Below are 26,041 nucleotides of genomic sequence, written 5' to 3'. Positions count from 1 at the left end.
CTTGTTCAGTCCATTTCATCTGTAGTGGCATGTGTCTGTATGTCGAGTACATCTTGAGAAGGATCCCTGACTGTCATACTTTTTGTCAGTAATGGTACCTCTGTCCTTGTCGTGTCTGTTGGTGTCTGGGCTGTAAGTTTAGCAGTTCGGTCTGCCAGGTCATTACCCTGGGAAATGGTGTCTGTAACTTTGGTGTGAGCTTTGCATTTCAGGATAGCTATGGCTGTAGGTAAATGTATTGCATCTAACAGGGCTTGTATAAGCGGGCCGTGCTGAATTTTGGCTCCATGAGAGGTCAAGAAACCTCTCTCCCTCCATAGTACTCCGAATTCATGAACTACGCCAAAAGCATATTGTGAATCTGTATAGATGTTCACTTTCAAGTCCTTAGCTCTTATGCAGGCTTGTGTCAGAGCGATGAGCTCTGCTGCTTGTGCTGATAGTGTGTCTATTCTTTGTGTCTCTATGACTTCAGTAGCAGTGGTCACGGCATATGCTGCTACTAACTCTCCTGCACTCGTTCTCATGCATGATCCATCTACATAGAGTGTTAGGTCAGGGTCTGGTAGTGCAATATCTGTCAGGTCTTGTCTTGGTTTCGTCACTATATTCATTATTTCCACACAGTCATGTGGTGGTGCATTTACTGTACTTGAGGGCAAAAGTGTTGCAGGGTTCAGAATATTACATCGTCTGATCTCTATGTGTGGCTGAAATAATGTCAGTTCATATCCTGTCAGTCCTGCTATAGTCAAATGTTGTGTCTGTGTCCTGTTTAAGAGAACTTCCACTGCATGTGGTACCTGTACTGTCAGAGGGTGTCCCAGCACTATCGAGTCACTTTGTCTTATGGCTAGGACTGTTGCTGCAACTGATTTCAGGCACGCAGGCAGAGCCTGGGCCACTGGATCTAGTGTACTAGAAAAATAAGCACACGGCTTGTGCTTTCCTGCTTGATCTTGTCTGAGGACAGATAATGCTGTTCCATCCCGTTCAGTTACAAAAAGCATAAAAGGCTTACTGTAACATGGATTCGCTAAAACTGGCGCTTGACATAATGCTCTTTTTAATTCCTCAAATGCCAAGGTATGTTCTTGTGTCCAAGGGAGTCGAAGTGGCTGCCTCCTGTGTAGTTAACTGTATGAGTGGTTTGGCTAGATAGGCATACTGGGGAATCCATTGCCTACAGTATGAAGTGAGGCCAATGAGTGCACGTACTTCCTTCTGTGTTTTGGGCTGTGAAAGGTTAGAAATTAACTGTATACGTTCCTGTGTTAGCTGTCTACCCTCCTTGGACAGCAAGTGTAGGACAACACTTGCTGTTCACAGAATTGTAACATTGAAGGGGACACTTTGTGCCCCTTGTCTGCCAGAAAGTGCAAAACTGTCAGTGATGCATTCTCGCATTCTGGTTCTGATCGTGCTGTAATTAGGATGTCATCTACGTACTGGAGTAGCGTAGTGTTGGTAGGCATATAAATACTGTCCAGCTGTCTCTTCAATGCTTGACTGTAAATGCTAGGACTCAGTGCAAGAGCGAAACTCCTGCCAATTCTGTTTACACTACGAGGGAAAAACTATTCATTTGCAAGCATGCCTTAGCTGAAGTCAATGAAGCTTTCAGTGCTGACTGTAAGGAAGAGCAACTTGACCCCCTCCTTATATAAACATTTACTCCGCGGCTCATCAAGTTTTTTTTTTTGTTCTCTACACTGCCTTCCCCTTCATCGTGATGTCACCCACAGGGCTGTTCCTCCACCCTTTCAAAACTCTGAGAGCTAAGAACAGCTGCCAAGTTACTGAAGAGAGAGCTTGGATAAATTGCAAGCATTCTTTATCTGCATGCGAAGGAAGCCTGAGTCAGTTGGAGGACTGCCAACAACTGTCCGCGGAAAAGAATTGGAGTATGGCCAATAATAACAAGACAGGCACTGCTCGGCGCTCCACGAGGGAAAAGCCCTCCCTTCACAAAATATCTTTTCCTGGGAGCCAGGCCACCTCAAGGTCGAAAAACACATTCTTTGTAATTCAAAACATATCTGGCCAGAGAGCTAACCAACATTCTCTAACTTAACTGAAGCAAATTTAAAACGTGATAAAAAGCATCCTAAAATCAGTAATTAATAAGGACATATTTTTTTTTATTTCGTAACTTAGACACATGCTAGCATTTTAAAATAATTACATCATAAAATATTGTTACTAGCTGCAAAGGAAAAAAGAAACAGAACAACATGGCATGGAAACACACCACATTTAACTTTTTGAAAATAACATGTGAAACACCATAATTTTGCACCGCATAACCAAGATTTTCATAATTAAGTGTGCAAGCTCTTCTATTCTACCTATTAAAAGGGCCAGATTCATCATTTTTCAAAAAGCCATCTTTTCTAATTGAGTGTATTAACTGTCACACGCTATTCTAAAGGGCAGCTTGCATTGGGAAAAATAATAATGCATATTTTGTAGAACACATTTTAGCACACGGTTGCACTACACTAATTAAAAGCCCATTCTATGATGGGTCTGTTTTATATTTTCTTCTCAACCGTGAAAACATTAAAGCACCCTCCGTGCAAACCCTTATCTCAATCCGACTGGTTTATTTACAACTTACCGATCTCTGAGTCAAACACATTAAATCAAGTGTTCCAAGGCAAAACCCACACAAATACGTGGATAGAATGTTAAATGAACACTTCTATACTCTCCATGCAAGATGTTACCATTTCAGTCAGCAAGCTGACAAAGCACATAGGCAGACCCAGCAACCAATGAAAAGGTTACATCATTCATCTTTTAGTGTCAGCTCACATAACCATGCATGTTAAACAGCATGTTAAAACAAATACTGCCTTCTCAATACAAGATATTAACCCTTTGGCAGCTGAAGCACAATCATTCCCCAATGACTGCAGTACATGGGAAAGTCATGAACTCATTTTCCACGTTATCACATAACACGTACGCACATCTTCAAAACGTTTTCTCCAAGCACTTGAAAGAGATCCAGCTCTCTCCTGCCTAACGTAATGATAACATGCTCTGCGCAAACCATAACCACATGGCGCTATTCACAAGCCATATTCACAAGAAACTCAACAAGCTATAATAATGACATGCTCTTCATAAACCATATTTACAAGGAGCTATTTACAAGGAACTCCACAGTAAACCTTTATGGCCGATGGGGGCGGAGGGAAATCTGCGTTTACGTAGTCCGGTGCGGGCTCTTCTAGATAGGAGGAAATAAAAGCCTCTGATGCTGTCGGCTTCTTTCAACATACTCTAAAGGGTACAGGTGGTGGCGTTCGCGACCTACTGGGTGTTTCTGAGGTGGTCACTCTAGCTAGTTCTTCTGAGAGGACGGGATAAATACCAGTAACGACGGCATTTCTTTCTCTATCAGCCTGTTCTGTTTTGACCCGTTCCCCCTCTTCCCGCAGTTCCTTTTCTTTGGCTTTTTTCCGCTGCTTGTTTAGTTCTCTCTACTTTATTAAATTCTTTCTCTGTTCTCCTATGTGACTCTTTGCGCCATAACTCAATGGCATCTTTCTGAGAGGGTCTTGACTTCTTTTTCCATAGCGCTTCCTCTACTCTCATAATGCATTCAGAATCCCATGTTCCCGAGACAGGCCATCTATACTTCTCCACTAAATCCTTTGTGTAATGTACCCATAAGTCTAAAAACAAAATGGCGTCTAGCCCGTGCTTATTATACATATAATGACCAGGTGTGTCTCTAGGCGGGATGTTAACTGACTCTTCTAGTATACCTTTCCTGGTCCCTATCTGACGTAATTTCGAAAACAGTGGCATGTTGAAACCAACACAATGGAAATACAATGCACACAGAATAGACTGAAACAATCAACAATCACTCACACTACAACATTAAAACACTAAAACAGATACAGTCTAACCTGATACATGGAATAAAACACACACTTGAAAACAGTTAACTTTATGCACTGGAATACAGTACAACCATACCGGTCCCAAAAATGAGACACGTCTTTACCGTGCCCACGTTTACCGTGGACCCGTCTTTACCGTGCCCACGTTTTACCGTGGACCCGTCTTTACCGTGCCCACGTTTTACCGTGGACCCGTCTTTACCGTGCCCACGTATTACCGTGGACCCGTCTTTACCGTGCCCACGTTTTACCGTGGACCCGTCTTTACCGTGTTCATATAAAATGAACCCGTCTTGAACTTGAACTTGAACTTTATGCATTCCCCATAATGGTACTCACCGGGAAGCAGAACTTGAAGGCCTCGGAAACTTGATACTGCGAAACTTGATACTGCTACTACGCATGCGCCTTGGAGCAGGTGGGCCTCCGGAAACCTCGGACCTTGCTCTCTCACGGGTTGGGCTCTGGTTGGGATGATCCGCGATCCTCACCGCCTCGTGTGGACGCCTGGTCGCAGTCCGTCTCCTCCGTGGGCCTGAGGGAGTAAGCAGGAAGTCCCACTGCGTGCGCACTTTGAAGTCCGTCACGGCTGTAGAAGGGGGCAAAGGCTGGACCTACGTCGCCGGCGCGTGGGGAAAGGGATAGTCCTGTTCGGGCGCCAGATTAATGTGGTAAATAAAATATTACCCTATCATAATTTCTAGGCATAAACATGCATCATGCATTAAATGAGAGGCAAAGTCTGTGATGTCCGAATTAAAGGGCTTTATTCCAATAACTCGAGTCAAGGGAGAATCTGTTCCATCACCACTAAGGTTCAGGAAGGGTCTTCTAACATTATTTGTAGAGTACATACATTTATACATTTATTCTTGTACATAGGGAGGAGCGCTCCAGGCAGAGCAAGAAAGAAAGAGAGATAAGAGCATGTGGGTGTGCATGAGGGTGTACACTTGATGAGTCATAGGTGGGTGATAGGTGGGTGGCTACATAGAGGAGGAGTTACATGGCCAGCTGGAACTTTGCCCTACTTGTGCACGCAACTTGATCATGACGTGCAATTGACGTGTAACTGGGGGGAAAGCTGACTTTAAGTCTAGTAGAGAAACCTTCAGTGTCAGGGCGACCAGCATGTCTGGTACTATCTGATATCTTGAGTCAGGGATGTATTATCTGAAGTAAAGGTCGCTCATCACTAAAAGACAGAAAGGGCATATATTTCTTCGTTCATTGCATGGGGGCTGTGAGCTTTCTACAGATGCAAGTACTGTAATTTCATTTAAACAGAGACAGAAAAGCTGGGCCCTATCTCTGCAGACGGGTTCTGTTTACCTTCTTAACCGGGCAGGAATGTGATTCTGTAAAGCAAGCAGATAACTATTTTGCAAAACACTGTCTTGGCACCCCTTGCTGGGCTTCTCTCTCTCTGAGCCAGAAATTTGCAAGGTCAGGGATACGTAACTGTAGCTTTCAGAGTGTCTGAGCCATGAAAAACCCTTAATTCAGAAAGTGGCTCAGGCTGAACCACAAAAAGGGTTCATCTCGATATTAAACGTGCACAATGCAAAAACATGGGCCTCACTGCTAACTTAACTTTGTTACATGGGAGACTTCATTACTGGCATCTTAAAGCAGGACGTGATTGCAGAGGCCTTGTAATTCAGGCCACTACGAGAAAATGCATGGGTGACATGCACATACATGGAACATAGGGTACACGCAGGGGACACATTGGTCAGGCAAAATTTCATTTTCCTCAAATTAACCACTCACATATCTATGCACAGTCACTCACCTCCCACTCACCCACACTCACTCAGTTTTCTATACAAATAATCAGGCAACCAAGCAATAACCCATATAGACACTCATGTAGCTACTGACCAACCCATGCAGCAGTTTACAAAACAACAGACAGACTGATACAGACATTCACGCAGCTTTGCCACTAGCTGGTGCATTAACTAAGACACATTTAATCACTCACTTGTACAGTCAGTCACTGACATACTAAATCCTTCATCCAAACTCTTATACACCCACTCATTCTTCAATACACCTTGGCATATATATGGAACATATTTAAACTTTACAGAAACACAGAGTCACTGGATGATGTCATGAGTGATGTCATGAGTGATGTCATTTGAGATGTCATCATTGATGTCATCAGTGATGTCACTGACCATGTCATGAGTAATGTAATATGTGACATCATCAGCAGTGCATTGCGGGGGCTTGAGTTTTTAGTTAGCTCAAATAACAATAACAGCCGAATTTCACTGGTTTTGTACGAGTGAAATGTCCAACTAACTATAACGTTTCGAAAACCTGTGTTTTTTCAGTGAATTTCAAAGGTTTTTCAAGGGCTAATTTCTAACTATACCGTCCCTGAAACCTATGTTTTTTCAGTGAATTTCAAAGGTTTTTTTAATTGATAATTTCTAACTATGCCTACAGAGGTAGGACATGGGCAGAAAGAGGAAGAAAGGCGCAGAAAGATGCAAGAGTCATGCAGAAAGAACCAACAAAGGTGCAGAAAGAGGCCTTGTTCCAAAGTCATCCTGTGCCCCCAATGTTTTGCTGACTGGTACTGGTAGTAACTGACTCTGACTAACAAGGCCCAAAGCCAGTGCTATGCTGAAAGAGACTTAGAAAACAGTAAAAACACATACATACACTAGGGTAAACTATGGATTGGGGTGCCCCTGTGATTGGCATGAGCTCCCCTGTAAGGCCCTAGTACATAAAAGGGCAGGGGGACTAAAACTACCTTTAACTCAGAGGTGCAGAAAGAGGCAAAAGAAGTTCAGAAAGAAGCAACAGAGGTGCCAAAAGAGGCAATAGAGGTGCAGAAGGAAGCAAGATAAATGTTGAAAGAGGCAAGAGAGGTGCACATAGAGGCCAGGAAGATAAAGAGAGAGGTATGAAGGGTGCAGAAAGAAGGAAGAGGAGTGAAAAAAAGGCAAGAGAATTGCTGAAAGAAGCAACGAAGATGTAGATAGAAGCAAGAGAAGTACAGAAAGAGGCAAGAGAGGTGCAAAAAGAGAAAAGAGGGGTGCATAAAGAGGCAAGTGGGGTGTAGAAAGAAGCAACAGCTGTGCTGAATGAACCAACAGAGGTACAAAAAGATGCAAGAGGAGTGCATACAGAGGTAGGAGAGGGGTACAAAGCTGCAAGAGCAGTAAAGAAAGAGCCAGGAGGGTGCAGAAAGAAGGAAGAGAAGTGCAAAAAGAGGCAAAAGAATAGCTGAAAGAAGCAACAAAGGTATAGAAAGAAGCAAGAGAAGTGCAGAAAGAGGCAAGGAGGCGCAGAAAGAAGTAAGAGCAATGCAGAAATAACCAACAGATGTACAAAAAGAAGCAATAGAGGTGCAGAAAGAAGGAAGATAAGTGCAGAAAGAGGCAAAAGAATTGCTGAAAGAAGCAACAAAGGTATAAAAAGAAGCAAGAGAAGTGCAGAAAGAGGCAAGGGTGGTGCAGAAAGAACCACCAGAGGTACAAAAAGAAGCAAGAGGGGTGCAGACAAAAGGTACTGAAAGAGGCAGGAGGGGTGCAGAAAGAAGGAAGAAAAGTACAAAAAGAAGCAACAGAAGTGCTGAAAGAGGCACAACGGGTGCAGAACGAGGGAACAGGGTTGCAGAAAGAGCCAAGAGAGGTGCAGAAAGAGAAAAAGGGGAGCAGAAAGAGGCAAGAGGGATGCACTACGAAGCAAGTGATGTGTAGAAAGAAGCAACAGAGGTGCATAAAGACACAAGAGAGGTGCATGAAATAGAAATAAGAAGTTCGGAAAGAGACAATAGAATTGCTGTAAGAAGAAACAGAGGTGTGGAAAGAAGCAAGTGAAGTACAGAAAGAGGCAAGTGAGGTGCAGAGAGAACCAAGAGAAGTGGAGAAAGTGGCAAGTGAGGTGCAGAAAGAAACAAAAGAGCTGTTCAAAGAGGAAAGAGGGGTGCAGAAAGAGGCAAGAGCAGTGCAGTAAGAACCAAGAGAAGCGCAGAAAGAGGCAAGTGAGGTGCAGAAGGAGGCAAGATAGTTCCAGAAACAGGCAAAAGGGGTGCAAAAAGAGAGAACAGGTGTAAAAACAGAGGCAAGAGAGGTGTAAAAAGAGGGAAGATGGGTACAGAAAGTGGCACAAAAGGTACAGAAAGAGGCATGAGAGGTGCACAAAGAGGCAAGAAGGGGTACAGAAAGAGGCAAGGGGGTGCACCTTTAAGCAAGTGATGTGTTTCAAGAAGCAACAGAGGTGTAGAAAGACAAAAGAGAGGTGCAGACAAAAGAAAAAAGTGCAAAAAGAGACAAGAGAATTGCTTAAAGAAGCAACAGATATTTGGAAAGAAGCAATTAAAGTGCAGGAAGAGGCAAGGGAGGTGCAGAAAGAACCAAGAGATTTGCAGAATGAGGCAGGCAAGAGAGGTGCAGAAAGAGGAAAGAGATATGCAGAAAATTGGATGAAAGGTGCAGAAAGGAGCAAGAGAAGTACAGAAAGAGGCAAGTGAGGTGCAGAAGGAGGCAAGCGAGTTCCAGCAACAGGCACGAAATGTGCACAAAGAGGTAGGAGAGGTGCAGAAAGAGGCAAGAAGGGGTACAGAAAGAGGCAAGAGGGGTGCATAAAGAGGAAGAGACGTGCAAAAAAGAAGCAAAAGAGGTGCAGAAGGAGGCAAGAGAAGTGCAGAAAGAGGCGTGAGAGGTGCACAAAGAGGCAAGACGGGGTACAGAAAGAGGCAAGACGGGTGCACCACGAAGCAAGTGACATGTAAAAAGAAGCAACAGAGGTGTAGACACAAGAGAGGTGCAAAAAAAGAAAAAAGAGTGCAGGAAGAGACAAGAGAATTCCTTAAAGAAGTGTGGAAAGAAGCAAGAGAAGTGCAGAAAGAGGCACGAGCAGTGCAGAAAGAACCAAGAGATGTGCAGCAAATGGGAAGAAGGGTGCAGAAAAAAGCAAGAGTAGTGCATAAAGAGGCAAATGAGGTGTAGAAGGATGCAAGAGAGTTCCAGAAACAGGCAAAAGGAGTGCTGAAAGAGAGAACAGGTGTAAAAACACAGACAAGAGAGGTGCAGAAAGAGGGTAGAGGGGTACAGAAAAAAGCAAAAGAGATTCAGGAATTTGCAACAGAGGTGCTAAAAGAAGAAAGAGCAGTGCAGAAAGAACCAACAGAGGTGCAGAAAGAGGCAATAGAGGTACAGAAAGAGGCAAGAACAGTGCAGAAAGAAGCAAAAGAGGTGCGGAAAGAGGCACGCGAACTGCAGAAACAGGCAAGAAAGGTGCACAAAGAGGCAGGAGAGGTGCACAAAGAGGCAAGAAGGGGTATAGAAAGAAGCAAGAGGAGTGCAGAAAGAAGCATGAGAAGTACAGAAAGAAGCAACATAAGTGCAGAAAGAAGCAAGAGAGGTACAGTAAGAGGCTAGAGGGGTATAGAAAGAGGAAGAGAAGTGCAAAAAATAAGCAACAAAGGTGCACAAGGAGGCAAGAGAAGTGCAGAAAGAGGCAATAGAGTTGCAGAAACAGGCAAAAGAGGTATAGAAAGAAGCAAGAGCAGTCTAGTAAGAAAACAACAGAGGTACATAAGGAGGCAAGAGGGGTGCAGAAAGAGGTACAAGCAGATTTGCAAAGGACCTTCCACCACGCTGTCACGCTTGTCCCTGCATTTTTGGAAACATTTGATCTAGAAACAAGGCTTTTTTGTTCAAATCTGCAGATTAGGCAGCAGATGATGGATTATGTGGCTAATGCGGAAAATGTATAATTGTGCGAAAGTTGATGCATCCAAACAGTCAAATAATTCCAGTTGCCATGCTCATACCTCTGACTAGGTCTAGAAGTGCTCCTCAGTGATTCCTTCTTTTTATTGCCACATTGACTTCATAATTTATCGTCTATGGAAACGGTGAAGACTAAACCTGAGGTTACCACTCCACAATCCTGGGTATTTTCACCCCTGGGCCTTTCCTCATCTGCCGCCCTATATATTCTGCCTACCCCTTCAGACCCTGAGGTCTTTCTGTGATACTCCAACAGAAGTACTTCTATGAGGCGTTGGTTGTTTGCATTTTTTCCTATCTTCAATCTTCTAGTAGTACACAATGCTCTCAATTCCAAGAAGGGGAGTTTGTCATACTTACATGCCAGAGTCCTACTGACATCTGGCAGGGAACCACTGACCTGGCCTTGAAGACATCACTAGTGTGGTGTGGTGTATGCACCTACATACTCTAGTGTGGCATACTAAACTCTTTTGAGTTGTACAAAGGGTGTGCTAAGTCCTTGACACACAACTCTAATTTCAGTAGAACTTACTGTAGTTTAGGCTTGAACTATATGTATCTCAAGTACCTTTAGTGGTTTTCAGTTAGTCACTCACTTGAGATTATCTGGTAAAACAATGGCAAGCTTGAATCCCAACTGCTGCACACCAATGTGAGAAGTTGGTCTGGCATATCCTGTCCACTAGTTATAGTGGGCACCTTCCACCAGTCCAAACAACCCCTTAGAGGTGATAGGTTAAAGACAACCTTATTTAAAAGCTATCCTAGTGGTAGGTATGGAGAGCAGCTTTCAGGCTAAGTCTTAAACAAATGTTAAGCAGCTTGTTTTACCCGTCTATAATCTCTAGAATGTCTAAATGACAGGAGAACCACACCATTTATATATATAATAAATATATGTATTTTTTCCTAAACACACCCCACTAGTCTCTTTGTGAGGATAGAGATCAAATCACATATGTTACACTTAATATATCACAGTAAATTAGCACAGTGTACGTTAGGCCCTTGGGGCGAACCAAACCATATAATAAGAAAGTGTATAAGAACGACAGCTTGACTAGACGCAAGGCCTAGAGCCTGTAAAATTGCTGGAACCACAAGGAACCATCCAAGGTAGTGACACAGGGGACCCACGGGGGACGCGTGCAGTGTGAGAACACAGCCACAAATCGCCGTTAGCTTCTATGGGGAAATTCACTGTTGGAATTTTAAAGATTAAGGACACTTAGGCAAGGACTTTGAGCAAACCCCTTTAGACTTAAGGGGTTCTATGCCAACACCCTCAGCAGCACCGGAGTACTCAAGTTACCTCACCCAGGGAAGCCGGGTGGATAGGTGTCTTTTGGTGTCGGGAATCATCGTTGATTTCAATGGTGATCTGCTGCAAAGTTCTGCTGCTGTCGAAGAGGAAAGTGTCCTCAGTGATCCAAGCCTGGATCGAAGATGTGAAGAACCTGAAAGCAAAGGGGACAGAGTCTGGGTCACTTGTCAGTGACCAGGGTCACAATAGACGAATGCCCACTGATTTCGGGTGATTCAGGTGTGAAGAGGTGAAGCTTGACTTTGCAGCCACAAAGACCAGGAGGTGTGGATGATGACCAGTAGCTGGATTTGAGCTGTCCCAAGAAGGATTTTGAGTGCTGCGGTTTCAGTGCCCGGATTAGACCCAATAAGCCTTGGCAACAGCAACCCATGCAGGAAGAGGAAAGATGCTTTGGTGCGGACCAGCAAGGTCTGGGGGACTCACCACGTGGTGGAGAGTCAGGACACATCTGGTGCAACCAAGAAAACCCAAGTAAAGTCAAAGTTGGCTTCTAGGGACCCTCCAGTCAACAGACCAGGGATTGCAAAGGTACCTTTAGCAGAAACACAAAGGGCCAGCTCATAGAACCCTCGTGGAGTGTAGACCAGCAATCTTCAGTGGAAATGGTGCTCTGGGTCTGGGCTATAGGTAACCCAATGCACAGCCTCAAGGAACATCGAGGCGCTAATGCACTTGTAAATATGCACGTTGTTCCACGGTACCCACAAGGGCTACAGGTCTCAGCTTTGCTAGGAACTCAGTTTAGCCTCTGGGAAGTCTGAAAACCCACCTCCTGTGTTGCAAATAATTTGGAGTCTGGTGTGAGTTTCGGAGATGCAAACCAGGCAGATGCGTCTTTGGTTACTGCCAAGCAGAGGAGTAACTCCTTCACTCCAAGGGGGAACCTATCACCTACAATGCAATGGTTTAGTTGAGAGATTCAACAAAACCTTGAAGGGCATAATTAAAGGTCTCCGAGAAAAGTTTAGGTGCAGATGGGACATCCTTTTGCTCTGCCTTTTATTTGCCTACAGGGAGGTTCCTCAGAAGGGGGTTGGTTACCGCTCTTTTGAACTTTTGTTTGGACATCCTGTTAGGAGTCCATTGTGTCTGGTGAAGGAGGGATGGGAGTTACCTCGCAAACCCCCTAAACAGGACGTAGTGGACTATGTACTTGGTCTCCGCTCCAGGATGGCAGAGTCTATGAAAAAGGCAACTGAAAACCTTGAGGCTAGCCAGGAATTTCTAAAGGCCTGACATGACCAAAAGGCTGTGTTTACCAGCCAGGAAAGAAGGAGTGAGTGTTGGAGCCTGTGGCCCCAGCAGCCCTCCAGGACAAATGGTGTGGCCCCCATACAATTGTTGAACAGAAGGGAGAAGTTACCTATTTGGTAGAACTTGAAACTCACAGGAGCCCCCATAGGGTGCTTCTTGTCAACAGACTGATAACATATGTTGACAGGGCAGACATGGGCTTGCTCATGGCTACTGATGAGGGACAGGAGGAAGAGAGTGAACCACTCCCTGATCAGCTCTCACAGAACCCTGATGATAGGTCAGTGAATGGTGTAGCCTTGGTAGTCAGCCTCACTTCCTAGCAGCAAGCTGATTGCAGACAGGTGCTCAATTAGTACAGACATATATTCTCTCTGACTCCAAGTCAGACTACCTGGTTCACTCATGAAGTGGACACTGGGGACTGTCTGCCTGTTTAAAATAAGATTTACAGGCAACCTGACCATGTCAGAGACTGTATCAGGACTGACGTCTTGAAGATGTTGGATTTGTGAGTTATTGAACCCTCAGATAGCCCTTGTGCTAGTCCAGTAGTCTTGGTGCCTAAACCTCACATGCAGGGTGGTAAGAGAGAGATGAGGTTTTGTGTAGACTACAGGGGTCTCAAAACAGTCACTCGGACTGATGCCCATCCAATACCCAGAGCAGATGAGCTCATAGACACTTTGGCCTCAGACAAGTTTCTGAGCAAATTTTATCTGACAGCTGGCTACTAGCAGGTCAGACTGATGATGCAAAGCCTAATACAGCATTTTCTACCACTAGGGGCACTATCAGTTTGTGATGATGCCCTTTGGTTTGAAGAATGCACCTGTCACTTTTCAAAGGCTGGTGAATCAAGTCCTAACATGCCTAGAAGAATATAGTGCTGCATATCTAGATGCTATTGCTGTCTTTAGCCCCACCTGGGGGGATCACTTGGTCCACCTGAGAAATGTTTTGGAGGCCCTGCAGAAAGCAAGCCTAACTATCAAGGCTACTAATTGCCAGATAGGGCCGAGTCAGGTTGTGTACCTGGGCCACCTTGTAGGTGGAGGCCAGGTTCAACCATTGCAGAGCAAAATCCAGACCATCATGGACTGGGTTGCTCCCACTACCCAGACTCAGGTCAGAGCTTTCTTGGGCCTGACTGGGTACTACAGAAGATTTCTCAAGGGCGTTGGATCCATTGTGACACCCCTGAATGACTTAACTTCAAAAATAATGCCTAAGAAAGTTCAGTGGACAGTCAGCTGTCAAAAGGCATTTGATGAACTGAAGCAGGCCATGTGCACTGCTCCCATTCTGCAAAGTCATAACTATTCCAAAGAATGCATTGCCCAAACAGATGCATCTGAGTTGGGGGTAGGGACTTTGTTATAACAACTGAATGATGATGGCCACGACCAGCCAGTAGCTTTTGTTAGCAGAAGGGTGACCCCCAGAGAGAAACATTGGTCAGCTATTGAGAGGGAGGCCTTTGCTGTGGTTTGATTGGTGTGAGTGTGCACGTCAGAGGTGAAGGGTTCTAGAATAAAGATAGTAACCTGGGTGGGTGAGAGGAAGCATGGAAGTGACCACTGGGTTAATTGCCCTATTGTGTGGTCCGGAATCTCGGTATGTAGATATATCCAAGCGAAGAAAGTACCCTCACAAGACATTTGATCATTCTCCCAAACCCCATAGAATATTTTGGTATACAAACTCGACCTGAGAGCGACCACTTCCCACAAGAGACAATAATGAGGTTAAACACCGAAGAGAAAACAAAATTAGAATTACTTTCCGCAATTCCGGAAATATACAAATTGAAAAAACTCAAAAGCAAGGGCCCAGTAAAAAAGGAGATAATGGACGCAGTGTTAGAATATGAAAGCTGTCCTACGGGCATGGAAAATCTATCACCCATTGCAAATTGGGAAAATCTACATAAATTTGTGCTGGGAACATTTGCAATAAATACACCGGTAATTGATGGTCACAAAGCAAACAAAGAGCCATGGTACAACACCAAACTAAGATATAAGAAAAGGGAAATTGCGAAAAAATTAAGAATAAGGGCAGCAGAAAGAAGGTCAGGAAACGAAGTAGATAATACCGACATACAAAAAATGAGGAAAGAATATAAAGAGGACTGCAGAAAAGCTAAAAAAGCTCACACAGAAGAAATCTGGGTGGATCTTTTAAGAACAAGTAAACTTCCAAATAGTGGAGAATTTTGGAACATAATAAATAAACTCTCAAAAGTAGTTGGTGAACAAGCCAATATAGGAATAAGTGAAACAACATGGGCCGCGTATATTAACAATCTGTACAACACCCAGAGTTATCCAATCAACACAGAAACAATCAAAAACTTAAAAGATCTAGAACAAAAAGATACAGCTCCCGAACAATGGAAGAACGTCCCGCAGGAAAGCGCTGCCCAAGAGGAACAAGCACCGTTGACAACGACTAAACACCTAACCGCACTAATAAGGAAAATGAAAGTGGAAGGAGCAGCTGGCCCAAATGGAATGCCGAATGCCTTATTCAAATATGACACCGACTTCTGGGCAAAATACTTGACTCCACTATTTAATTATATTCACAAAGAAAAAAAGATCCCACCGTCCTGGCAAGGAAACATCTTCCACCCAATTCATAAAAGTGGATGTAGAATGGAACCCGGGAATTACAGATTAATAGCCTTAATTGATGTGGAGGCTAAGCTTTTCTCATCCTGTATATTGTCCCTACTTCAATTCTGGATAAAAGATAATAATATAATACCAAAATACCAAACCGGTTTCAGGGAAGGCATGGGCTGCTTAACCAACTTGTCAGCACTGTCGTTACTAATCGAAGTAGCAGGGAAAAGAAAGACTGGATTAATAGCCTGCTATATAGACCTGAAAGCCGCCTTCGACCGAGTCCCCAGAAAACGCCTATGGAAAAAACTGGATCTTTGGGGTCTACCGCCGGCATTAATGGAAACAATAATGGCACTATATAGCGGAACATGGGCAAAAATAAAACTGGGAGACGGAAGAAGAATATCTGCAGAATTAAATATAACTAATGGCCTCAAACAGGGCTGCGTGCTCTCCCCAAGCCTTTTTAATATATATCTGGCCGACCTAAAAAACCATCTACAGAATGCAAACGGACATCCGCCAAAATTAGCCAACGAAAGTATTCAGTTTCTCCAATATGCCGACAACATTGTAGTCTTAAGTCAAACGCCAATAGGCCTACAAAGAATAATATCAGAATTAACAGATTACTTTGAAAGAGAAGGCCTAGAATTAAACATCAAAAAAACAAAAGTGGTGAGACTAGCGGGCAATAGTAGAAGATCTTTTAAATGGTACACAAAAGGCAGACAAATCGAGGAAACAACAGCTTAAAAATATCTGGGAGTTACAATAAGTAAAAACATGTCACTTTCAGACCAAAAAAGAATCATCACCGCTAAAGCACAATCACTGAGCTTTGCGTACAAAGTTATACAAGATAAACTGCAATGTCCATCATACGACCACCTGTTAAAGGTAATGGCAGCCCAAGTCTTACCATCACTCTCATACGGACTGGAAATATGGCATGGAAATGAAGCAGCCATTTTAAATACTCTCCAGACAAAAATATACAAATCTGTGTTCCATCTATACAAAGGATCAGCCCCGGCCCAAATAATACTAGAATTTGGGTTACAAAATCAAATATACCAACGGAAAGCTGCTCTAGTAAAATGGTGCTGGAAATTAAGATCGGCAGAAATGGGCTCTTTAAACAACTTATGTTGGCAAGAAATTAAAAAACAATATGACCGACATGAAGCCAACTCATGGGGCAATGATCTGCGAGCATTACTAGAAACCCTCAAAATAGAGGAGATCTGGAAGAAACCACTGGAAGAATCAGCTTTCAAAAAGATTTGCAAACTAAATGCAAAAGCCTTATCTTTGGTAGAAGATAAAAAGACTTTGGCCAAGCAACGCCATGCATGGACCGTTTTAAATTCATACAAACAATTAAAACCTCAAGCCTACCTCATAGCGCACTTTCGGCTATCTTTAAAAACAAAATTCATGGCCCTCAGAATGGGAGACCACTGCTCCAAAGACTTGATCCCATCATGGAAAGGCACGCATCAGGGACGAAGTTGTAGGTTATGTGACTACCACAGCGAGACCTTGTGTCACCTCCTATGCACATGTGAATCTTCCATAGAAAAAAGGAAGAACTTATTGAAACCTATTTTTAACATGCTACAGATCCGTACCTGTAGGCAAGCTGTGACCAGCTGGATGGGAGCAGGTTCAAACATTCTAATATGCCGCGGGGTAAAATTCATGAACTCTGTAGAGAAATTGCTCCAAAAATAGAAATAGACCACAGATAAGGCCTGGGAGGAAGTATTTAATTAATGAATGCTAAAACAAATTTTAACCACATGAACTTTTAACCTGTCGTTATTTTAATAGAATTTTTGTATATGTATGCTTTATGGTTGTGATAAACCAAATAAAGTACATTTTTGACATTGACAATAGGGTGCGGGCCCCAGCGGTGTTTAGCCTATGGAGAATGCTCCCATATCTTGTGAGGGCACTTTCTTCGCTTGGATATATCTACATAACGAGATTCCGGACCACACAATAGGGCAATTAACCCTGCGGTCACCTCCAAGCTACCGCTCTCCCACCCGGGTTACTATCTTTATTCTAGAACCCTCCACCTGGGTTACTATCTCTATTCTAGATCCCTTCACCTCTGACGTGCACACTCACCACACAAGATGGGTCCTGAAGAAACGCTCCTGATCATTCAGCCTCCCAAGGCGTGAAACATTTCGATCTTTTGTTTAGTTACACAGGCACATTAAGCCCTTTAGTAACTCACCAACCTCCCGTTTTTTTAACCTACCAGGGGCACCACACTATTAAAGAGTGTACCAGTGGATACCTCTAGGTAGTTTTACTGCATTTATTCCTGCACGCACCTCACCACCTATTTTTACCAGATCCAACCCACACACCTGCATTCACCAAACGACTTTTCTCTTAAAAGACCTCCGTCAAATCAACCCTGCGGGGGACCGTAAGGCATTGCAGTGCCAGCACGATGAGGAGCAAGAGCCCGATGATGAAGCATGACATCCTTCAGGGTATGTGAGGGTAATTAAGAGGCAAGATTTGGCCCTCCCCTTTGGGATTGGATCCTTGATACTGGGGATGAACCTCTGTACCTCTCTCTTTTTCATTCTCCCTTTCTCATCTTTCATACTCTACATCTTTCCTTTTTGACAGGGTGACACCTTGCACCCTCCACATGGAAAAGGGTCCCTTGTGATTTAACAGTCATTTGTGGAGCACGGACACTGGACCAGAAAAAGCTCTAGGTCCCCCCCTCTCTTTTTTTGACTTAGTAAACATTTTTTATCACAAAGAACCTGCCTTATATCACGTGATAAACCATCATGAGCATCGCCACACCATGTAATGGTGACACTACTTTAAGATCTAGCTAAACAATGCTGTACACTCTAGGTGCTCCTATCCCTATTTAAAAATAGAACTGTACTGTGTGTTTTTCTCACTACCCACAAGTTCTCCCCTCTACCACCAAAAAATGTGTGAAAGGTGAGGAGGCATCTCACAGAAACACCCTCCAGGGGGCTACTGATAGGTTCTCATCAGTGTGCCCCACTTATCATTATCGGCAAATGAGGTACTGGGTTTTTAAGAACCGGTACCGAACCTACAGAACCGGTAACCCAGCGGTGCCAGGGGATCAACACCCAGAGACCTCGGGTTCTCCTGAGTCAGACCTACAGAAACTTCAGAGTCTTCCAGGTGAAGTCAAAGATTCGTTTATTGGCTGCAACCAAGGTGACAGGGTCCTAGAAGTACAATACCAGTATATTCAGGAGACTGCACACTTTCACAAAGTTAGGTTTCTCTTCTTATACACAATTTTCACCCTTGGGCAAAACATTCCTTGGATTCGCGGTATTTCATTTATGGTTACTGATTACAGAAGAAAAGCAGAGTCATGATGACATGTACATATTTCACGTCGTGCTGCTCATAACAAATCATCCGGCAAGGCCCAACATTTCATCAGATATCGCTGGACCCCTAATAAAAATGGTCACCTCCCCATCATAAAACAAGTGATGAAAAGGAGTGGAGAAAGATGTGAGCGAGATATGGCAGGTGTGCGCGCTGAAATGGCTTTATGGCCGGTTGGGCCTAGATGCTATCTTGCTCGGCCACTGGGAGGGAACTGACCTAACGAGTTCGGCCTGGGGCAATGGTTCTAACTTGTACTGGGGTCAGGGAGAAGTCGATTAAGGAGTATGTGTCCTTGTGGAATCAAATTCAACTGGATTAAGGCCTATGTAGAGGGCAACATGCAGCTGAGGGTTTAGAAGGTAAATGACGATTTCGAGGTGAAATCGTCACTCGAATATGCCGAAAATACATGTACTTGATGTACTCGTCATTCTCGGTCTTTTGATACCAAATTCGTCCTATTTCGACGAAGTTTTTATTCTCGAGTCCAATACTATAATATGAATCCAGATTTTTCAGAACCACACAGCCTTCACACCATATATATGTACATGTTTCAATTAGTCATATTGCATATTCTTTCCGATATATGCTTAGAATGAAAAAACTGCTTTAAAATGTACAGTCCCTTTGCGTTATATGTTTAGAAAAAGTTTTTAAACTTCTTTTAGTATGATTTACAAACGTTTTTAGCAACATGTGCTACTCAATTTAATTTGTAGCATTTCATGTTTAGCATTTAGTACAATTGTTCATTCAAAAATGGAGTGGGTGTTGTATTCCGGTTTAGGTGTTTGTATATAGGTTTTCCTGATACATGTCCTTATATAGGCACAATTCGCATTGCCCTTATATAGGCATAATATCCCAGTCCTTATTTAGGCATTAGCCATGCTATGCAAATACAGGCATTGTCACCTACATCCGTCCATCCCAATGTCATAACGAGTTCTTAGAAACCAGACCCATAAGCTGTTGGGAGTTTCTCTAGCCCAGGATTATTGATTTCTCCAAGAACTCATGTATTATGCATGAACCGCTATACCTTAAGTCTTCATTCCTGACGTCTTCCTCTGCCCGACTTTACGTCAATGCTAACATTCCTAGCCACTTACCAGGTATAAATATACTTTCCCTTGCTATGGCAAGTACGGCAAGTAAGGAGGCGACCTCAACTTAGAGGAGCCCGTGTCCTGGCCTGTCGCACTGACAAGACGTTGTCATTCCTGCCCGCAGAGAATCCAGCTTCCAGTGTTCTGACTCCATTCGCAGGGTGTTGGAGTTTGAGACCGGGAAAGAGATTCCAACCTCTCTTAATCTTAAGGTATGGAGCTGACTAGAACCTAGAGGGACTCCTGGCATACAAACTTAGCACATATAAACTATAGCATACCATACTATAGAATACAGCACCTACTTTTTACCTTGTCCTACACTTAGATACAGTAGAACTAGTTAGAGAACACATCATTTGAGTACTCACATTTTTAGCTTGTGTTATTTGTGTATATGAATATATGTGTCCTAGCTAAAAGATAATGCTAGCGCAGTATTATATCTTTCTACTGCTCACGCTGTACATAATATCTCTTGCATACTGTCTTATGATTGTAATAACAAATATCTTTTATATGAGAAATAAGACTGTTCAATTAATCCTTTTTATTGAAATGCCTGACTACTCTTTCTGTGTAACTGTGCAGAAACTAAACAAGCACGATTAGCAGAGTGAACATGTTATCTATTGTTCCCACGATTCTGAGAGTGTTCTGATTCTAAAGAGAAACAAAGTTGTCATGTTTATGCGGTTACCAGAAACTACTCCTTTCTTGTTTACAAGGAGTTTCTAGTGGCCTCTGAGTTAGCTGGCACACAAAGTAATTAAGTTTAATATACTTGATAGGGGCATACTGACCCCAGTCCTATGCCAAACCTATAGTGTAAAATATTCCAATGTGCACAGCCTATTAGGGAAATAGGAACCTCACTACACTACCCTTCATTGGACTCCCCATGTCTTCCTTTCATCCAACGTGGTGCTCCCCAGACCCAGCCTCCATATTTGGTACGTATCCTTCAGGTGACTCACCATGCCCTTACCTCATCCAAGATCGTGATCCCCAGATCTGGCCTCTGCCCTCTGTACCTAAACATCATGTGACTCCCCATGCCCTCCTTTCATCTTGGATAGTGCTGGACAGCCTCTCCTCTTCTCTCTCTCTCTCACCCCCTCTCTCCCTCATACAGCTCCCTCCCTCTATGCAAAGGTCCTCTCAGGCCTGTCACTGGTGCATCTATTTTTCTCTTGAGCTTGCTGAGCCCTCTCTCCGGGGCGGCTCCGTGGCTATTCGGAGAAGGGTCACCCCACTGAAAAATAAAGTGATAATAAAACCATTTTATTGTCATTTTATTTTTCTTACCTTGTTGACAGCCGAGGTTAGAGTAGGTGTGGGACCATGCTGACGAGTGTCACGCCAGCAGTAGGGAGAGGTGGTGGGCATTTATAATGGGGCAAATCAGTTTGCCCAGCAGTCTTAGGATGGCCGAACAGACATGCGCACTTAGGGTTCTCCAGCCCAGCTGTGTTGTAGAGCCCCGTGGAGAAAAGCTGCGGACTCCCTGTGCCTGAGTGAGCGTCACACCAGCCAGCTCAGGTCAATCCAGGCGCTGCTCTCATGCTAGGTATAGCATTAGAGCAGCGTCTGGATTGGGTGAGAGCCTGTGCCGTGAAGCCCATCCACTTCCGGGGCGAGAGGATCAACGAGGCAGCCAGCAGCGGGAGTGCAGCGGGAGCTAAATGTATTATTATTATTTTTTAACCCAAGCCCCCTCTGTCCCCGCCCGACCACTTTACTGTAGCGTCAGCCGCTACTGTCGTCCCTCCATTCCCTGTGCCTCGTTCATTCTCACCATCTTCTCTACCATCAATCTTGGCTTTTGGCTTCTCAACAACATCACCATAGAAATGGCAAAACTACTGGCTTTGTCACTGCTTGTTAATTATTGTGCCCTTTCCCAGCCTTTTGCAGGAGAGGGATTAACAGGGAACCCCTCACCCCATGGAATTATTACCAACATCACATGAAGCAGACTGCACTGATTGGCTCAGTTGTCTCAAGGAAACAATGTCAGAGGTGACACTATTAATCGGGGGCCCCCTCACCAATTCATTACAGAGGGGGCTGAGGTTTGGTGGCAGCCCGCTTGTGGACATATTTTTCATGCTGGCAAGGAGGGTACAGAGGGACTGCCAAAGGGACCTCTGGTGGCCTCCAGAAATGCACAAGTTCTCTTTTGGACTTCAGGAAACTGTGAGGTATTTAATGATGGAAGAACACGACCCCGAGTCCGGGGGGTACGTATTGCCTCCAGGGGTGCTTTGAACAGCTGGTAAATCGATAGATCCCTGTTCTGGTGAACACCATTCTCCTGGAGGCCGGACCTATCAATGCGCTACAAGACATTCCTGTCCCCAATCCTTGCTACAAGCACTGCCACATCTGGATGATTTATGCAACACGACTTAAACACCGAAACCTGCAGATTGTGATCGCTGTACTTTCCTTACAAACGCCGGAGTGTGTTTGAAGTGCTGGGTTTGCTTGTGAACACGATGCTGAGTGTTATATCTACACTGTCAGACCCGTGGGAGAGCAGTTTTCGTATTTAAAGCTGCGTCCTGCTGTCCTGGGTCACACTTCGTCCCGGTGGACGAGATGCTAATGTCTCACACATGCACAGGTCACACCATCTCACATGCACAGGTCACACCATCTCACATGCACAGGTCACACCATCTCACATGCACAGGTCACACCATCTCACATGCACAGGTCACACCATCTCTGCTGCTTTACTCACCGACAGGAGCGCGCGGTGAGCACTGTGGGGCGAGGAGAGGGATCCTGTGCAGGTAATCTACTTCAGAAGCGATCTCCGATCTGCAAAATACAGGAAGGGAAACGCAAGTCACAAGGCTTTGATCTGTTTCCGAAAGACAGCTGCGCCTCCCCTGAGCCAGGGTTAAATGCTGCTGAAGCAATAGTTGAGCACTTTAACCAAGAGACAGAGACGGTGCTTTAAAAGTAGATCTTGGTTCTGGAAGCTCACCTGCTCCGAGCTCGTCCTCCGCACCTGGACTCGCCTCCCTCTTAGTTTGCAGGAAGCGCCCAAAGTCCTTACGCAGCAGCTTCAGTGAGCACCGCCCTTCTCACGCTTCGGTATGAAACCTGCAGCGCTGCCCACTTTATGCCCACGAGGGCGCCAAAGAGCCACATGAGGAAAGGTTTTTGTTGCATGTTTTTATTTCTTACAGAGTGACTTTGATATTTAGGTCTAGTCCTCGGCTAGATACCAGCACCGACAAACAATGGTAAATGCTTTAGATGTCGTCTATATAATGTGTTATATTTTTGGGGGGTGTTAAGTTGTTGAGTAGTTTTGCTATATAAGTAAACTTTATTCGTGCATAGTTATTTAAAACCATTGCATTTACAGTACATTTAATATAAAAATTCTTATCATACAACAATTCCAAATATTGACTTAAAAGAAATAAAAAAGTTTATATCATCATATTTATATCATATCATGTAATTCTTCCTGTCCTGCTATGCACAGAGTTAAGAAATAAATTATATATATTATCTACTGTTGGTCGCCAGTAGATAGTTATAGTTAGGACCTATTAGCCATAGGAAATCCGCAACATTCTATTTGGAATAACGTTGGCGCCGATTGACGAATCTGCGCAAAATTTTCCAAAATTTTGGCCAGCTTCGGTACGCTCCTATCCCAAAAGTTTCACGATGTTTCATCAAGTGGGGGGAGAGAAAAGATGGGAGTCCCGAAACGCGTTTTCCAATGCAATTTCACATAGTACCTTTAGCCAGGGCTACAGCCCGAACGGCTGAACGGAATTACACCAAATTTGGCAAAGAGGTAGTCCTTGGTTCAGGCTCGTGCCTTTTGCTTATTTGGTGTAAATCCGTTAAGTAGTTCGTGAGAAAATATCTATGGGCGAGGAGGATCCGCGGATAGTCCACGTACCTTAAGCGCAGCTTGCAAGCACCCTGCCGTGCACGAGCTGAATGCTAATTGGCTGACAACTGTCAAAATCAGGAAGTGTTGGCAGCCATCTTGTGCCTCAGTAGAACCGGCGTTAACAGGGACGGATGCGGCCGTGGATTGCCTATGTTAGAGACTACTGATGTAACTAGAGTTGGCGGACACTTAAAGAATTGTCAGAAGAGGAGGGTGTTCCGCGTTATAATAGGTCACGAGTGATGTATGATGAAGAATTAACCCTAGAGAGGAATTGATTTTGTTCTGGACGGTCTTTTGGAGACTATGCCTTAGTTGGAATAGTAGTTTTCTATTCACCCTTGTCCTGATGAGGCCAAGATTCCTGGAGGCCGAAACGCATCCGTGTCGACATGCCATTCTCGACAAGAGGAGTCTGTTGATATTGTGTACCTGATTAAATTGTTTGGTTGAACACAATGTTGAATTTTGCAGAACCTATTGTGTCTGTACACAACGTCCTCTTAGTGGACCCCCTGATTGAATAGGGGGGCACTTTCTTTGATTTAATGATACGTCTTTGGGTGAAAACTGAATTTCTTTTTATTTATTTATTATTTTTGGTGACAGATTCCTTGCTGTACTTGAATTTAAATATGTGAATATAGGTGTTTTGTTGAAATAGAGATGTATGTATATATGTACATTTGATATGATACAAAATATTTTTTGTTTAAAAACTGTACAATTAATTGTGAAGTACAGATTACTATAAATAAAATTAGTAATCTTGACGATGACCAGTCATGTGATCATTTTTTAGTAGTGTGAAAATAACTTGTAGAATTGTTTTCTCTTAGTTTGGGAATTGATTAACCCTGACTTATATAGGATTTTGTATTGATCCCTCCCGACCATTTTTCCCTCATTTGAAGCTCAGTAGAACCGAGGCACAAAAAAACAAAAATAAGCACCTCAAAATGCAAAAAGGGGGCAGGGTAGACACACCCTGACCCGCTAGGCTTTGTCAGGGGACCCACAAGGACCCCCAGGGCCCATAAAAGCATAACAAAAAGAAATTCAGAGAGATTCGCGCACCCAGCGCGAATTTCGGCCAAAATAAACAAAAACAGTAAAGAGCTGGCTCCTGTGCTTTGTTGCTATTTAGCCCCAGGTGGGCCAAATCCCGGGGGCAATGTTTTAATTGTTAAGGGGGGCCCTAAGGGACCTCGGTGACGGCCACCCCCGGGGCTTATTTAATTTGGGTTGGGGGGGCTCTCAGCCCCCTCTGCCCCAGGGACCACCACCTCCGGTGCATATTCAATTTGGGTGGGGGGACTCTCAGGCCCCCCAGCCACGGGGACTGCCACCCCGGGGCTTATTCAATGTGTTTGGGGGGGCTCTCAGGCCCCCCCAGCCCCGGGGACAGCCACCCCTGGGGCTTATTCAATTTGGGTGGGGGAGCTCTCAGGCTCCCCCAGCCCGGGGACCGCCACCCCCAGGGCTTATTCAGTTTGGGTGAGGGGGCTCTCAGGCCCCCCCAGCTCCAGGGACCGCCACCCCCCAGGGTTAAAAAATATTGGGTGTGGGAGTGCTCTGAGGTCCCACAGCCCAGGGGACCGCCAGCCCTGGGGCTTCAAACAAATGTGGAAGGGGGGCCGCTTGGCCCCCCTCCTGGAGCCTTGTACAGGCACTGGGGACCACCACCCCACAAGGCCGGCTCCGGCAGTGTCCCGGGGTGCCCACCCCCGGGACACTGCTACTTTGCTTCATTGAAGCAAGAGCAGGGAAACCTGCTCTCGCTTCAATGAAGCAAAGCAGATTGCTTTTCCATAAGGGGAGCAGCATGTTAGCTGCTCCCCATGTGGAAAAGCAATGCCGGCTCCAGCAGGAGGCGGGGAGCCGGCGGGACCGTGGGGGGATTGGGGACCCCCCTATGTTCCCCAACGAGTGGTCAGGGCCCAGGGGATGGGGTTCCCAGGGACATAAGTGGCCCGGGAGAGGGGCTACGTGGCCCCCCGCCCCATTAAGTAAAAAATGTTTTTTTTTAAAGTCAATGGCCTTAAGTGGCATACGCAGCCCCCCTCTAGAAAAATATTTTAAAATGTGGCCATGCCCCGGGGGATGGGGTCCACGGGGCCCAGAATTAGCCACGAGAGGGCCCCTTCCCGTGAAAATGTTTTTAAAATTTTAATTTGGGGGTGAGGCCCTGAGGGATAGGGTCCCCAGGGCCACAAAAAAGTAAAAGGAAGGGGAGCCACACAGCCCCCTCCTTTCCAAAAAAAACCAAGAAAAAAAAACGCGATCGTCCCTAGGCCCCACCCGCTCACAAACACACTCTGCAAACGCACCCTATGGCACGTTTTAAATCGGGGAATTAATTTCCCTTCAATACTGGGGGTCCCTGGGGCCAACTAGCCCACCAGGTACCTCCAGTATGCGCCAGGGAGCTGTGTTGCAGAGAGGTGTTTAGAGGCCACACCTTTTTTGCAACACACTGCAATGCAGCTCTGTGGCGCTTACTGGAGGTACCTGGTGGGCTAGTTGGACCCCAGGGACCCTCAGGATTCGAAGGGACTTAATCCCCCAACTTAAAACGCGCCAAGTGGCACGTTTTCACAGTGGTGAGGTAGGGGGCAGTGCCTGAGTTGATATGTGTGCAAACACGCCGTGTGGCGCGTTTTAAGCTGG

The 26,041-nt window shown here is 44.8% G+C and overlaps 1 protein-coding gene across 3 annotated transcripts in view; it reads right to left on the bottom strand.

Moving 5' to 3' along the window:
• Window positions 1–22,501, bottom strand: part of LOC144828306 (GTPase IMAP family member 1-like) — an 87,663-nt gene extending 65,162 nt beyond the window's left edge. The window contains exons 1-2 of one of the 3 annotated variants that reach the window (XM_078686389.1): window positions 22,439–22,501; window positions 22,190–22,269 (exon numbers count right to left, since the gene is read on the bottom strand). The gene's annotated coding sequence lies outside the window, so the exon portion shown is untranslated. Of the gene's footprint in view, window positions 1–22,122; window positions 22,270–22,438 lie in introns of all 3 variants that reach the window. The other 2 variants (XM_078686387.1, XM_078686388.1) reach the window with 2 other exon arrangements.
• Window positions 22,502–26,041: the final 3,540 nt, after the last annotated feature.

This window comes from Lissotriton helveticus, chromosome 4_1 (genome assembly GCF_964261635.1).
Source record: "Lissotriton helveticus chromosome 4_1, aLisHel1.1, whole genome shotgun sequence".
Taxonomy (NCBI): Eukaryota; Metazoa; Chordata; class Amphibia; order Caudata; family Salamandridae; genus Lissotriton; species Lissotriton helveticus.
The sequence above is the reverse complement of the archived record's forward strand: the minus strand, read 5'-3'. Positions and strand labels throughout refer to the sequence as shown.